General features: G+C 39.5%; 1 non-coding gene across 1 annotated transcript; it reads left to right on the top strand.

Moving 5' to 3' along the window:
* The first annotated feature begins 1,433 nt into the window (after positions 1 to 1,433).
* On the top strand, positions 1,434 to 1,500 carry TRNAH-GUG (transfer RNA histidin (anticodon GUG)). The gene has a single exon. It is a non-coding gene; the product is annotated as a tRNA-His (tRNA).
* Positions 1,501 to 12,842: the final 11,342 nt, after the last annotated feature.

The following is a 12,842-nucleotide window of genomic DNA, read 5'->3' on the forward strand; positions in this document are numbered from 1 at the left end:
ACCCTGCCGAAAACCAATGCAGGATGGCAAGCACAAAAACAGCAGGGGCGTCCCCCAGATTATAAATCACTGATGGTTAACCAGACAGACAAAACATTGCAGACATATTGGACACACAATTTCCCTAAACATTAAACACAGAACTTTCCCCAAATGGAAGAAGAGGCGGCCTCTCCCTGGCGGGTGACTCAGCCGTTTTATTTTTCTCCTTCAGTTATTACCCTACCTATAGGAGGCAGAAGGGTCGAATTCGTCCCTTCCCCACTTCGAATGCAGCCCGTAGCCTAGTGCAGCGGCTGCATGCGGAACCGACTAAGGCCCGCGGGCAGAAGGGGCTAATACCTTCCCTTCTCCGTCGATCAGACACTGTTAGAAGGCCGCAGGCGGAAGGCGACTATGTCCCTTCCCGCTCTGTGGGTCCTGCGAGTGCTGCTGAAGCGGGGTGTTCCTACCCGCCCCTCGCCGGAGGCGGGCTGTCAGGCGACCCTGTGGGTCACCTACCCGACCATCTCGGAGAGGTTCGTTACTGCAGTCAGACTGTTACGTAAAGGAAGGGTACGTTGAGCACAAGGTCCTGAAAAAAGTTGCCACGCCCTTGTGGTCAAGGTTCTAGGTTGGGGTTCAATACTCACGCTCCGGGGTCTTCTAAGCAGGGCTGGTTCCTGTTGCCCCGTTCCGCTAGGTCGATTAGGCCTGGTCGACGCCAGCCGGCGACGGGGGAGACTGAGGACGGTCAGCCCAAAAGAGGGCCGGTGGCCACTACCGTTGCTCCAGTCCCACCAGCCAGCAGCCGCAGTCGGCCAGGCTAATAGAAAGGGGCTAAAGGCCCCAAACCGGCCAATGCACCAAATTATGTTACGGGGAAAACCCTATTTATACATTACCAATTTTTGCCGGATCAATAACGGAGGCTGCGGAAATGAGGAATCAGGAAAACAGGATCTTCTCCAGTGAGTGCTCCCTTCTCATTCGGTGGCCAAAGTATTCGAGCTTCAGCTTCAGCATCTGACCTCCCAAGGAACAGTCTGGGTTGATTTCCCTTAGGACTGACCGATTTGATCTTCTTGCAGTCCAAGGGATTCTCAAGATTCTTCTCCAGCACCACAGCTCAAAAGCATCTATTCTTCTGCGCTCGGCCTTCCTTATGGTCCAACTCTCACAGCCATACATTACTACTGGGAATAAAAGAAGGGGCAAAAGGGATTATGTGGTGCTGCTGGATGAGAAGTACTGGGATCATAGGGACTGATTTCGTTGACATATTATTTTAAAAGATTACACCACTTAGGGTGGCCCAGCTGGCATTGGCTAGACCCTGGGCCTTTTCCATTTCGCTTGGGCTCTGTAGAGTCAGCACCCTGAAAACATGTGGGGAGACCCCTCACAGGAAGTCTCTATTAGGTGCTGCAAGACCGCCTTGTTTAGGGAGGGACGGTGGCTCAGTGGTAGAGCATCTGCTTGTGAAGCAGAAGGTCCCAGGTTCAATCCCCGGCATCTCCAAAAAAAAGGGTCCAGGCAAATATGTGTGAAAAACCTCAGCTTGAGACCCTGGAGAGCCGCTGCCAGTCTGAGAAGACAATACTGACTTTGATGAACCAAGGGTCTGATTCAGTATAAGGCAGCTTCATATGTTCATATGTTCATATCAAGGCAATTGAAAGGCTGCTCCTCCAATCAGTGGGGCTGGTGGGCTCCTCGTTACATAGACACCCTGGAAGGACTACTTTTATTTGCAATTACTAAGTTTGGTTAAACAACAAAAAAAAAACCTGCTGCTCCAGAAAATTGCTAGCCTTTTCCCACTATGTACAGCAGATGGCTGGATCACTTTATTCAAGGGACTGTAACATTATTACAGTCTCTTATTTAAGGGTCTGTAAAAAAATAACCCTTTGTACAACTGACTTGAAACTTGGGGAGACTTTAGATGTTAGACTAGGTTCTCTGATATTTTGATAAAATTTGGTGGGAAAAATGCTATTTTTGACTGTCATTTTCTGCCCATGGAAAACAATGGGCAGACATCCAATATAATCTTAGTGGAAGTAGGAATGGAACCTGACAAGTCTTCATAATATGACATTTATAAAATATATACCTTCCTTTTCTTTAATCACAATATGGGATTAAAACAATTTTTCAATGTACATCCCTAGCAATTATTCTTGTAACAACCATTAATGCTTGATAGTCTCTTCCAGTGTTCCCTCTAAGCTGAGTTAATGTGAGCTAGCTCACAGCCTCCAGCTCACACACATTTTTGTGTTTTAACCAATTTATTGATAGCATATGGTTACAGAACTTAATTTCCCTTCGTTGCTTCAATACTAACCCATATGACTTTTCAATCCCCCCTCCCTCCAATATAGACTTCCCCGAGGTTATAGATTCTAATTCAATACTAAAGATACATCTGACTAATCAAAATTCGTTATATAAATATTTCCCCCCCTTCTTGCTTCTTCGTTTCCCCCCCCCCCATTATTACTAAAAAATTGTCCAATGTCTTCTTACATTCGACTCTTTCTCTATGTATTCTTTAAACTTCCTCCACTCTTTTTTAAATATCTCCAAATCATAGTCTCTTAATGTTCTAGTTAATTTATCCATTTCACTCCACGATAGAACTTTCATAGTCCAATCCCATTTATCCGGTATTTTTTCTTGCTTCCAAAGCTGCGCATACAATGTCCTAGCAGCTGATAGCAGGTACCAAATTAGAGTCCTATCTTCCTTTGGATATTTTTCTAATTGTAATCCAAGCAAAAATGTCTCTGCAATTTTCTTAAAGTCGTAACCCAATATTTTGGAGATTTCTTGTTGTATCATCTTCCAATACTCTTTCGCTTTTTCACATGTCCACCACATATGGAAGAAAGAACCTTCATGTTTTTTACACTTCCAACATCTATCCGACATTTTCTTGCTCATCTTAGCCAATTTTTTCGGGGTCATATACCACCTGTACATCATCTTAAAACAATTTTCTTTTATGCTCTGACAAGTTGATATCTTCATTGAGTTCTTCCAAAGGTATTCCCATGCATCCATTTGTATTTCTCTATTCACATTGATTGCCCATTTGACCATTTGAGATTTTACTACTTCTTCTTCTGTAGACCATTTCAATAATAACTTATATACTTTTGATATCAATTTTTCATTATCACCAAGCAGGACCCTTTCCAGTTCTGTTTGTTCTCGTCTAATTCCTTCCAATTTTATATCATTTTCCAACAAGCTTTTAATTTGTTGCATTTGAAACCAGTCATATTTATTGTCTAGCTCTTCCGAAGATTTTAATTCAATTTTATCTCCTCGAATCTTGAGCAGTTGGTTATATGACATTTCTCTTTTATCGTCGGATTCAGCTGTTATTTTTATTACTTCCGCTGGCACTATCCACAGCGGTTTTCTCTCGTCCCCATATTTCTTATATTTTATCCAAGTACTTAGTAAAGTGTTTCTAACATAGTGGTGAGAGAAAAGACCATCCATTTTATTCTTCCCATAATACATATACGCGTGCCAGCCGAATTTATTTCCGTGAGCTTCTAAACATAAAGGTTTTTTATCTAACAGCATTATCCAATCTTTAATCCATGTCAAACAAACTGCATCATGATACAATCTTAGATCAGGAAGTTGAAAACCTCCTCTCTCTTTAGCATCTGTTAAAATCTTCATCTTTATTCTTGGTTTCCTTCCGGCCCAAATAAAGTCGGAGATTTTCCTTTGCCATTTGTTAAATTGTTTTGCATCTTTTACAATCGGGATGGTTTGAAATAAATACATTATTCTTGGCAAAATATTCATTTTGATTGCAGCTATCCTACCCAATAAGGACAAATTAAGCCTATTCCATTTCATCAAATCTTTGTCCATTTTGCACCACAGTTTTTCATAATTATTTTTGAATAAATCAATATTCTTCATTGTTATCTCTATTCCAAGGTATTTAACTTTGGTTGTGACTTCACAACCCGTCACCTCTTGTAGTTCTTTTATTTTATTTGGTTGCATATTTTTACATAAGAATTTTGATTTCTCTTTGTTTATATACAATCCTGCTAGTTCTCCATACTCTTTTATCTTGGCTAACAACAATGGTGACACTTGAATCGGATTCTCCAATATAAACACTATATCGTCTGCAAAAGCTTTGTATTTATAAGAGAATCTTCTAATTCTTAAACCTTTTATTTCTTCATCTTTTTGAATTTGTTGTAACAATATTTCCAGGGTCATTATAAACAACAGTGGTGATAACGGACATCCTTGCCTTGTTCCTTTACTCACTTTCAGTTCTTTAGTAAGATCTGCATTTATACACAATTTTGCATATTGATCTGTATATATTGCTCTTGTCATTTTTATAAATTGTTCCCCTAAATTAATTTTTTCCATTACCGCAAACATAAAGTCCCAGTTCAAGTTGTCAAAGGCTTTCTCTGCGTCAACAAAAAATAAGGCCGCTTCCTTTTCTGGATGCTTCTCATAGTATTCCACAACATTAATGACAGCTCTCACATTGTCTTTTATTTGTCTTTTAGGAAGAAATCCGGCTTGGTCTTTATTTATAAAATTGATCAAATATTGTTTCAATCGCTCTGCTAAGATTCTTGAGTAAATCTTATAGTCATTGTTCAACAATGAAATTGGTCTATAATTCTTTACATTTGTGATGTCTTTATCTTCCTTAGGAATCAAAGAAATTGCAGCTTCCCTCCATGTCTTTGGGATCTTCCCTTCTTCTCTTATTGTATTTAACAGTTTCAACAGTTTGGGTGTTATTTCATCCTTAAGAGTTTTATAAAATTTTGATGTGAATCCATCTGGCCCAGGGGCTTTACCCTCTTTCATTGCTTTTATTGCTGCTTCTACTTCAATTTTCTCTATTGGGTCATTTAATATCTTTTTCATATATTCCGTCAAAGGCGCCACCTGGATATTCCGTAGATACTCTTCCATTTTTTCTTTGCTTATATTTACACCTTTAAATAAATTTGCATAGTATTTAAAAAATTCTCTTTTAATTCCTTCTTGATCCACTATTTCTTTCCCATTTGCCGTAATTTTATTTATAGTCTTATTTTCTTTCTTTTTTTTCAATTGCCAGGCTAAATATTTACCAGGTTTATTCGCACTTTCAAACGATTTCTGTTTCAAATTTTTTAAATTCCATTCTAACTCTTTGTTCAGCAAATGCTTAACTTGGGATTGTAATATCGTAATTTCTTTTATTAATTTCTTTTTCCCTGGTCTTTTTTTCAAATCCTTTTCTTTATTATTTATTTCCTTTTGCAATGTTGCCAACTTTTCTTCCTTTGCTCTTTTATCTTTATTGTTCAATGTAATTAATAGTCCCCTCATTACTGCTTTATAAGTGTCCCATACTGTTTGAAATTCGATGTCTTCCGTTTCATTTATTTGGAAGAACGCTGCAGTCTCCTTTTCTAAAAACGATACAATGTCTTTATCTTGTAGTAAATCCTCATTAATTCTCCATCTTCTTGTTTTCTTTCGCAGTTTTGTAGACCAACATATTGGGTTGTGATCCGCCCAAACCTTTGGTAGAATCTCATTTTTTTTTGTTATGAGGCCCAAATTTTGGGAACCCCATATCATATCTATTCTCGAAAAAGAGCTATGTCTCGCTGAAAAAAATGTATAGTCTTTTACTTCAGGGTTAAATTTTCTCCATATGTCTTCTAAATTTTCTTGTTTAACCAATTCAAAGAAAGATTTGGGTAGCTTCCCTTCTTTTTCATTCTTCTTTTGGCTTGATCTATCAAGTTTATTTTGTATTGTCCCATTAAAATCGCCCATCATCAAAATCTGATCATATGTCTTTTCATCCAATTGTCGATTTATATCTTTAAAAAAATTATCTTTTGCTCCATTGGGTGCATATAATCCTAATAATAGCGTTTTTTTCGCCTCTATCATCACCTCAACAGCGATATATCTTCCATCATTATCTTTAAAGATTAATTTTGGCTCAAGTTGTTCTTTGATGTAGAAGACTACCCCTCTTTTCTTTTGTTCTGCTAGTGAAAAAAATTCCAACCCCAAATTTTTATTCCACAAAAATTTACTGTCTTTGCGTTGTATATGAACTTCCTGTAAACAAATTATATTGCATTTTTGTTTTTTAATCAAATGAAAGGTTCTCCTTCTTTTCTGTGGTGAATTTAGTCCATTTATATTCCAAGATAATAATTTGTACTCCATTATGATTTTGATTCTTTATTTTCTTCAAAAAAGCTATGCATCTCTTGTTCGCTTCTTATTGTGATCCTTCTTCCCTGTTGTTCAAATCTGAGACCTTCCGGTATTATCCATCTATATCTTGTACCCTCTGCACGTAGCTGATCGGTTAACTTCTTGTATTTCTTCCTGTCACTGATCACTTGTCTTGGTAACTCTTTCATTATTTTGACTTTACTCCCTTCTATAGCCCATGCTTTCTGGTAGCCTTTACTCACAATCTTCTCTGCCATCTCTTTTGATCTTAGTCTTATAACAATGTCTCTTGGCAAACCTTTATTCTTTGCATATGCAGAGTTAACTCTATAGGCACCATCCAGCATCCTTTTGAATTCGTCAGGGTCTTCACCTAAGTATTCAGTGATGTTGTTCACCATGTATCCCGTTAAGTCTGCCTCTTCCATTTCCGGTACCCCTCTCAGGCGAACTTGTGTTTCCATCATCTTACAGTCATGTATTATAACCTTCTCTTGCAGTTTTAACAAGGAGGAGGCCTGCACATCCACTTTCACCTCCACCTTCTCAACTCTATTTTGTATCTCTTCCTTGAAACCCTCTATATCTTTTTTAAGATCTCCAATTTCTTTTTTAATGTCTTTTTTATTGCCACTTGCAATTTTTCCATAGCTTTTAACATTTTTGCCTCCAGAGCATCAAATTGAGACTGCATCTTGTCTAATGAATGGGTTCTTGCCCTAGTTGCTCTTCCTTCTGACATGTACAAAGTCACCAAACCCTAAAAAAAAACACCAATTAGGATGCAGCACCCAGTCCAATAGCTTAAGATGAGTTCTTTTAAATGAGACTAATTTTGTCTTCCTCCCACTTTCCTAGGCAAAAATATTGATTTTTCACAAATTTGGCAGTTTTTCCCCCCTTTAAAATGGCAATCGTTCTTTCTCTATGGTAAAGCTCAAGTCCAGAGAGGTCTTTCTTGATCTCAATTCCTTCCTAGTTCAAAGGTCAGATGTCACACACATTTTTGTCTTAGCTCAGAAAAATGGCTCCAGAGCGCACTAATTTATGCAGTGTCTCACAACTTTAATACCAGTAGCTCACAAAGTAGAATTTTTGCTCACAAGACTCTGCAGCTTAGAGGGAACATTGTCTTGCTTCAGTGCTGGCTTGGTTGATAGGCTTAACAGCATCTCATTGTAGGCAAGTTACCTCAGCCTTGTTCTGGTAAAGTTTGCAGGAAAGGGAGGTAAAGTTTGCAGGAAAGGGAGGTGAGGATAGGGTTGCCATGTGTGGGCTGGAAAATACCTGGAGACTTTGGGAGTAGATCCAGGAGAGGGTGGGGCTTGGAGAGGGTTGGGACCTCAGCATGGTACAGTGCCATAGAGGTGGACCCTTCAAAGCAGCCATTTTCTCCAAGGGAACTGATCTCTGCCAGCTGGAGGTCAGTTGTAAAAGTGGGAGATCTCCAGGCCCCACCTGGAGGCTGGCAACCCTAGGTGAGGAGGAAGTCAGAGCTGCCCCTGCTTACTTTGCTCTGCCTTTCCTGCCTCCCTAGTGGCTGCGGTGCAGAACTGCACTGAAATTAACATAAATTCAGATTGCTGAATACAGCAATTCACAGGCCCTCTCACTAAACTGAGTCCCCTGAATTTTGTACCCTAATCCCCCCTTTTGACAGCTCTGGCAAGAAAATAATTAGTGCATTGCCTTTTCTGGTGTAATGAGCACTGAACCTTTAGAAATTCTAATTAGAGAAAGCCTCCAGATCTTTCAGAGTCTTGTCTGTTGTTTTATTATGTCTTGTTTGGTTACCGAGATGCCCAGAAAACAGCATAGTCTTAGGAACTAGACTATATAATAATATTCTTGATTATATACTGGATTATCAGAAATATACATGCATCTTGATAGAATTTTATATATTCATCACCCAAATATCATCAGAGCAAATTTTGTGTTGTCTTACAATGCCTGGTTTTTTTTAATTGCTGCAGTCATTTAAACTAAAATAAAGTGTTGGTTTGCCTGTTTGAAATGAACTACTCAAGAGAAATACAGACTAGCGATCAGAGAGTAAATGGCTGCTAGAAAAGTTGTTATTCAAAAATTAATTAAAATATAGAATTGCTATTTAGGCTTTTATCACAGCATCAGTGTTTCTATGGACTGTCAGATTTTTCATATTTGCTGTATAAAGCATATAATTCAACTACTCATTATGGACACACAATCTGTAATTTCCACCATTTTGTGACAAGAATTTTTGAAGCTGCTAAAACATTCATAACAACTCTGTGTCTCTTGAATCTGAGATGTCTTGTTTGGGCTGGTGGGGGAGTTAGTTTGATTTTTTTTTCCCCTTACATTTTCTCAATAATTTTTCAGTCTTGCCCCTTAACGTTTAAAAAAGTGCTTGGTGAATATTAAAGTTTACAATCTTCTGGAATCCACTGTTCAAATCCCCCTCCCCACAGTTTCTAATCCTCTGCAAATCCTTTGTTTGTGTTTTGCTGCTAACTCCCATACCTCATTCAGCAATGCAATTCTCTTCATTGCTTTTCATATTCAGGAATGAAATTTTATTAATGAATAAACCCTGGACAACAACAACAACTTGAGCCATGTTCTGCACTATCATCCTATGTACCTTCTCTGTTTTTCAAAGAAGTAAAAAGGAAGAACTTATCATGTTCCCTTACTACAAATTTTCTGCTCCAATAAGATAAAATTAATGTAGTGTACCCACACATTCTCTTTCAGAGACAATGTATAATTAAAAATTGTCAAATGTCTGCTCTTATATCCATGTAATCACCTACATATATAACCACACATTTTTATTGTATTATCTCATCCCCCATAGGAACAATGATCTTCACCAGTCACCAATATGGAGATACAGGGTTTTAGTTGCACAACCCAATACAAGTCTTCCTGCTGCAAAACAGAGGACAGAAGGGGGATGCAAACTGAGTTGGGGAATAGATGACCTTGCAAAAATTCTACCACTGGAAAAATCCCAGGCTGCTAAAGTTAAATTGGAGTTTCTCAGTAAGTGCAAAGGGAGAAAATATGTGGGTAATGGAAGTATAGTTGTGCTGTGACAAAATGACTTGCTTCTTGTTTTTTACAACTTTAAGCAAGGTATATTCCAAGGGAATTCTCTTCTGTACAAAGTATATGCATTTTGTATACTCAGGAGGTCCCATAAAACAGCTGGCAGCAGCCATATGAATTTGTCTCAGCCAGGTGACCACTAAATGCACAGATGATTATTGAAAGAGTGTGGCAGCAGCTGATGCAAGAGAGGGGAAATCCAGGCGGTACTATCTCACCATCAATTTCCCATGGGAGGAGGAAACCTGAAAATGTAACACAAAATCCTTATGCTAATATTATGCTTGTTCTGTAGAGAGGATTTAGTAATGAAAATAAGATTTAAAATATGTCTGACAACAAGTAAAAAATGCTACTATTGATCAATCTCACAAAAAGGTAAAAGCACGAGTCGTTACTGAACCTTGGGGTGATGGCACATCACAACGTTTTCTTGGCAGACTTTTTACAGGGTGGTTTGCCATTGCCTTCCCCAGATTGATCTCATACATGCACTTAATTATGTAATGGTATTGCATCTGGAGAGAACAAAGAAATAAACTGATTAGGAGAGCCAGTGTTAAATAATGGAAATGGAAGCTATACTTGTATCTTTTCTCCTCAGTATGGAAACCAGCTGGGGAGTGTATGGTTTAATGGCAAGGAAAAAAAAAAAAGGAGAATCTCTACACACATTGTTGGACTTCACTTTAGATGACTACTTCTGCAGCTACATTTTGTTTCAAAAATATTAATGACAAACTAGATACCACTGGCATGCATCAACTGGCTCATTATATATAAAAATGATTTTCATGAAAATCAGTGATGATTCAGGATTGTGTTTAAAATTGAAATGCTAGATTAATTGGGGTTATACTAGTATGCCTGTGCTGTCTTCTACAAATCAGTACTTGCAAAACATTATTTTTCTTCATTAGACAAAGCTTATAGGTTACCACATTGGTGATTTGGGGGGTGGGGACCCACCCATCCCAATCCAATGGTAATTAATAACTTTTTGTCACAAAGTAGTAAGCAGGCAGGATTTCTGTACTCCCTGGAACATATATAGAGAGGTGTTCTTTCAGGATATGAAGGAAATCCCAATATCCGCAGTTCATAGTTTTGTTGAAATGGAGGCCAGGAAGTATTGTAGAGTGGGGATGGACATGGAACACGAAAATGGTGGTTCATTTAATGTAATGGTTTGTTGGGTTGCCTGAACTGATGGTTCATTTCATTTCATGTTTTTTTCAGTTTCCTGGACAATTTGTGGTTCATTGGTTTGTTCTGTTCGGGAAGGTGTAGAACGCCCCTCGAGTAGGCTACAGACACCAAACTTGTGGCAAACTCTTCAGCAGACTCTCCTCTACTTACTTTCCAAGTTTGGTGTGAATTGGATTTTTTTTGGGGGGGGGGCTGAGCTACAGCACCCCCCTCCCCCCAAGTAAACTGCTCTCCTAGGAGCTAGGGAAAGAAAGGGAAGCCACTCTGCAGCTTCTGGTTGGTTTCATCCCTAGGAAACTTGGAAACTGACTAGAAGCACAGGCTGCCCAGGAGAGCCAAGTTGCCTCTTCTACTCAGTTTCACTGGAAACTGACCAGAATTGTACATGCATATGCCAGGCTGTCTGGAAAAATGAAACAAACATGAACCAAATGAAGCAGCAAGAAAAAATGCCATTTTGTGTTCAGGTGCCATGGGGTCAGCTGAACCAGTTTGGAATGAACCACAAATTGGCCATTTTTAGCATGAACTATGATTCGTGCTTCAGTTTGTGTCCATCCCTATTGCAAAGTTAACTACATTAGGTGGTGTTGGGTGCAGAATAGATTTCAAGATAAAGCAGAGGCTACTGGAAAAGGAAATTGCCATACATTGCCATATTCTCCCTTTGAAAAATATAAAAGCTGCTAGTTAACCAGCTCCCTTCCTCATTCTATGTAACTTTGCCACCTGGTGATTCTGTGATATCTATAGTCAGTGAGGCAGTGCCCTATTGATCTGTGGCAAAAGAGCCTGCTGCAAATGAGCATTCATTTGAGCATGAGTCATTCAGGCTTATGTGCAAAAGCAAATTGGTTCAAGAATGGGGACACAGGGGTGTGGTGTGAATAGCTCGCAATTAATGGCTTGCTCACACTGTCCATCCCCCAGTGTTTCAGGTGATAATGTTCCTATTTTGGTTTTCAATAGCTTCTTTCAAATCCTCACCTATATAAGATATCCTCTCACCACATGCTTAAAGAGTCTGGCTATATTTACCTCCTTTCACTCCTCCCACTTCTGTGGGCTAGTTACCACTTTCTAATTTCAGTGCCTTTTGCATAGGTCCTTTAAAAAGCTGTGAAAAATTCCAGAGTCTTGCTCTGACCCCCCTCCCCTCCAAATCCACCATTGCCTGCAGTCTGATGCTGCCCAGGGAGAGCTCATCACCTCTCTTTGTTTGCATGTCTGGATGCATTAGCTTCATTTTGGTGTGTTTTGTGGAGGAGGAGCATTGGAATGAGCATTAAAGGGTCTAATGAGCTCTTAATGACCCAGGCTCTGACTTCAGGCAGGCAGAGAAGGTGCTCATTTATATGGCATGCTGCCAAAGGGACAGGAGGTTGTTGCACTGGGGGGAAAACACTCTATCTGTAAAGGCAGCCGCAGGAGTAACAAAATTCTCCACTCCCAGCCCTGTAACTTACCCCTTGAGATGGTGTCACCAGGTTTTAATATTCTGAAGTGAGAAGGAGTGTGTTCTTTGGAGAGTTAAGTGTTCTTTGGAGAGCCGGTTTGGTGTAGTAGTTAAGTGCGTGGAATCTTATCTGGGAGAACTGGGTTTGATTCCCCACTCCTCCACTTGCACCTGCTGGAATTCCCTAGAGTTAGCCATAGCTCTGGCAGAGGTTGTCCTTGAAAGGGCAGCTACTGTGAGAGCCCTCTCAGCCCCACCCACCTCACAGGGGGGGTCTGTTGTGGGGGGAGAAGTTATAGGAGATTGTAAGCCACTCTGAGTCTCTGATTCAGAGAGAAGGGCGGGGTATAAATCTGCAATTCTTCTTATTCTTAATTAACTAGATAAAGCCTTAAATTAAGCATCTCCTCTATGTTCTGTTGAGCAATATTGTTCTGGAAAAGGATAGATCCCTTTAAAATAGGAAACACTGAGAGATACCCAGAGAATATGAAATACACAGCATGAATCTTTTGGGATACTGAAAGCAGCTAATGGGAAGTCAGAATCTGCACCAAAATTTGCAACCAGTTCTGGGAAATGTTACAAACTGCTTGAATGGAGAACAGCAATTAATACAGGGAACTCTGTCAGTCTTCCCTGAGCTTCTGTTTGGCATAGAATTTTCTTGCTAAGAATCCTACAATCTGTCTTTAACCTTCCCTGCTTGGAAGAAGAGCAGGTTTTTATACCCCACATTTCTCTATCCTAAGGAGTCCCAAAGCAGCTTACAATTGCCATTCTCTTCCTCTCCTCACCACAGTCACCGTGAGGTAGGCGGGGCTCCAAGGGT

This window comes from Heteronotia binoei, chromosome 5 (assembly GCF_032191835.1).
Source record: "Heteronotia binoei isolate CCM8104 ecotype False Entrance Well chromosome 5, APGP_CSIRO_Hbin_v1, whole genome shotgun sequence".
Taxonomy (NCBI): Eukaryota; Metazoa; Chordata; class Lepidosauria; order Squamata; family Gekkonidae; genus Heteronotia; species Heteronotia binoei.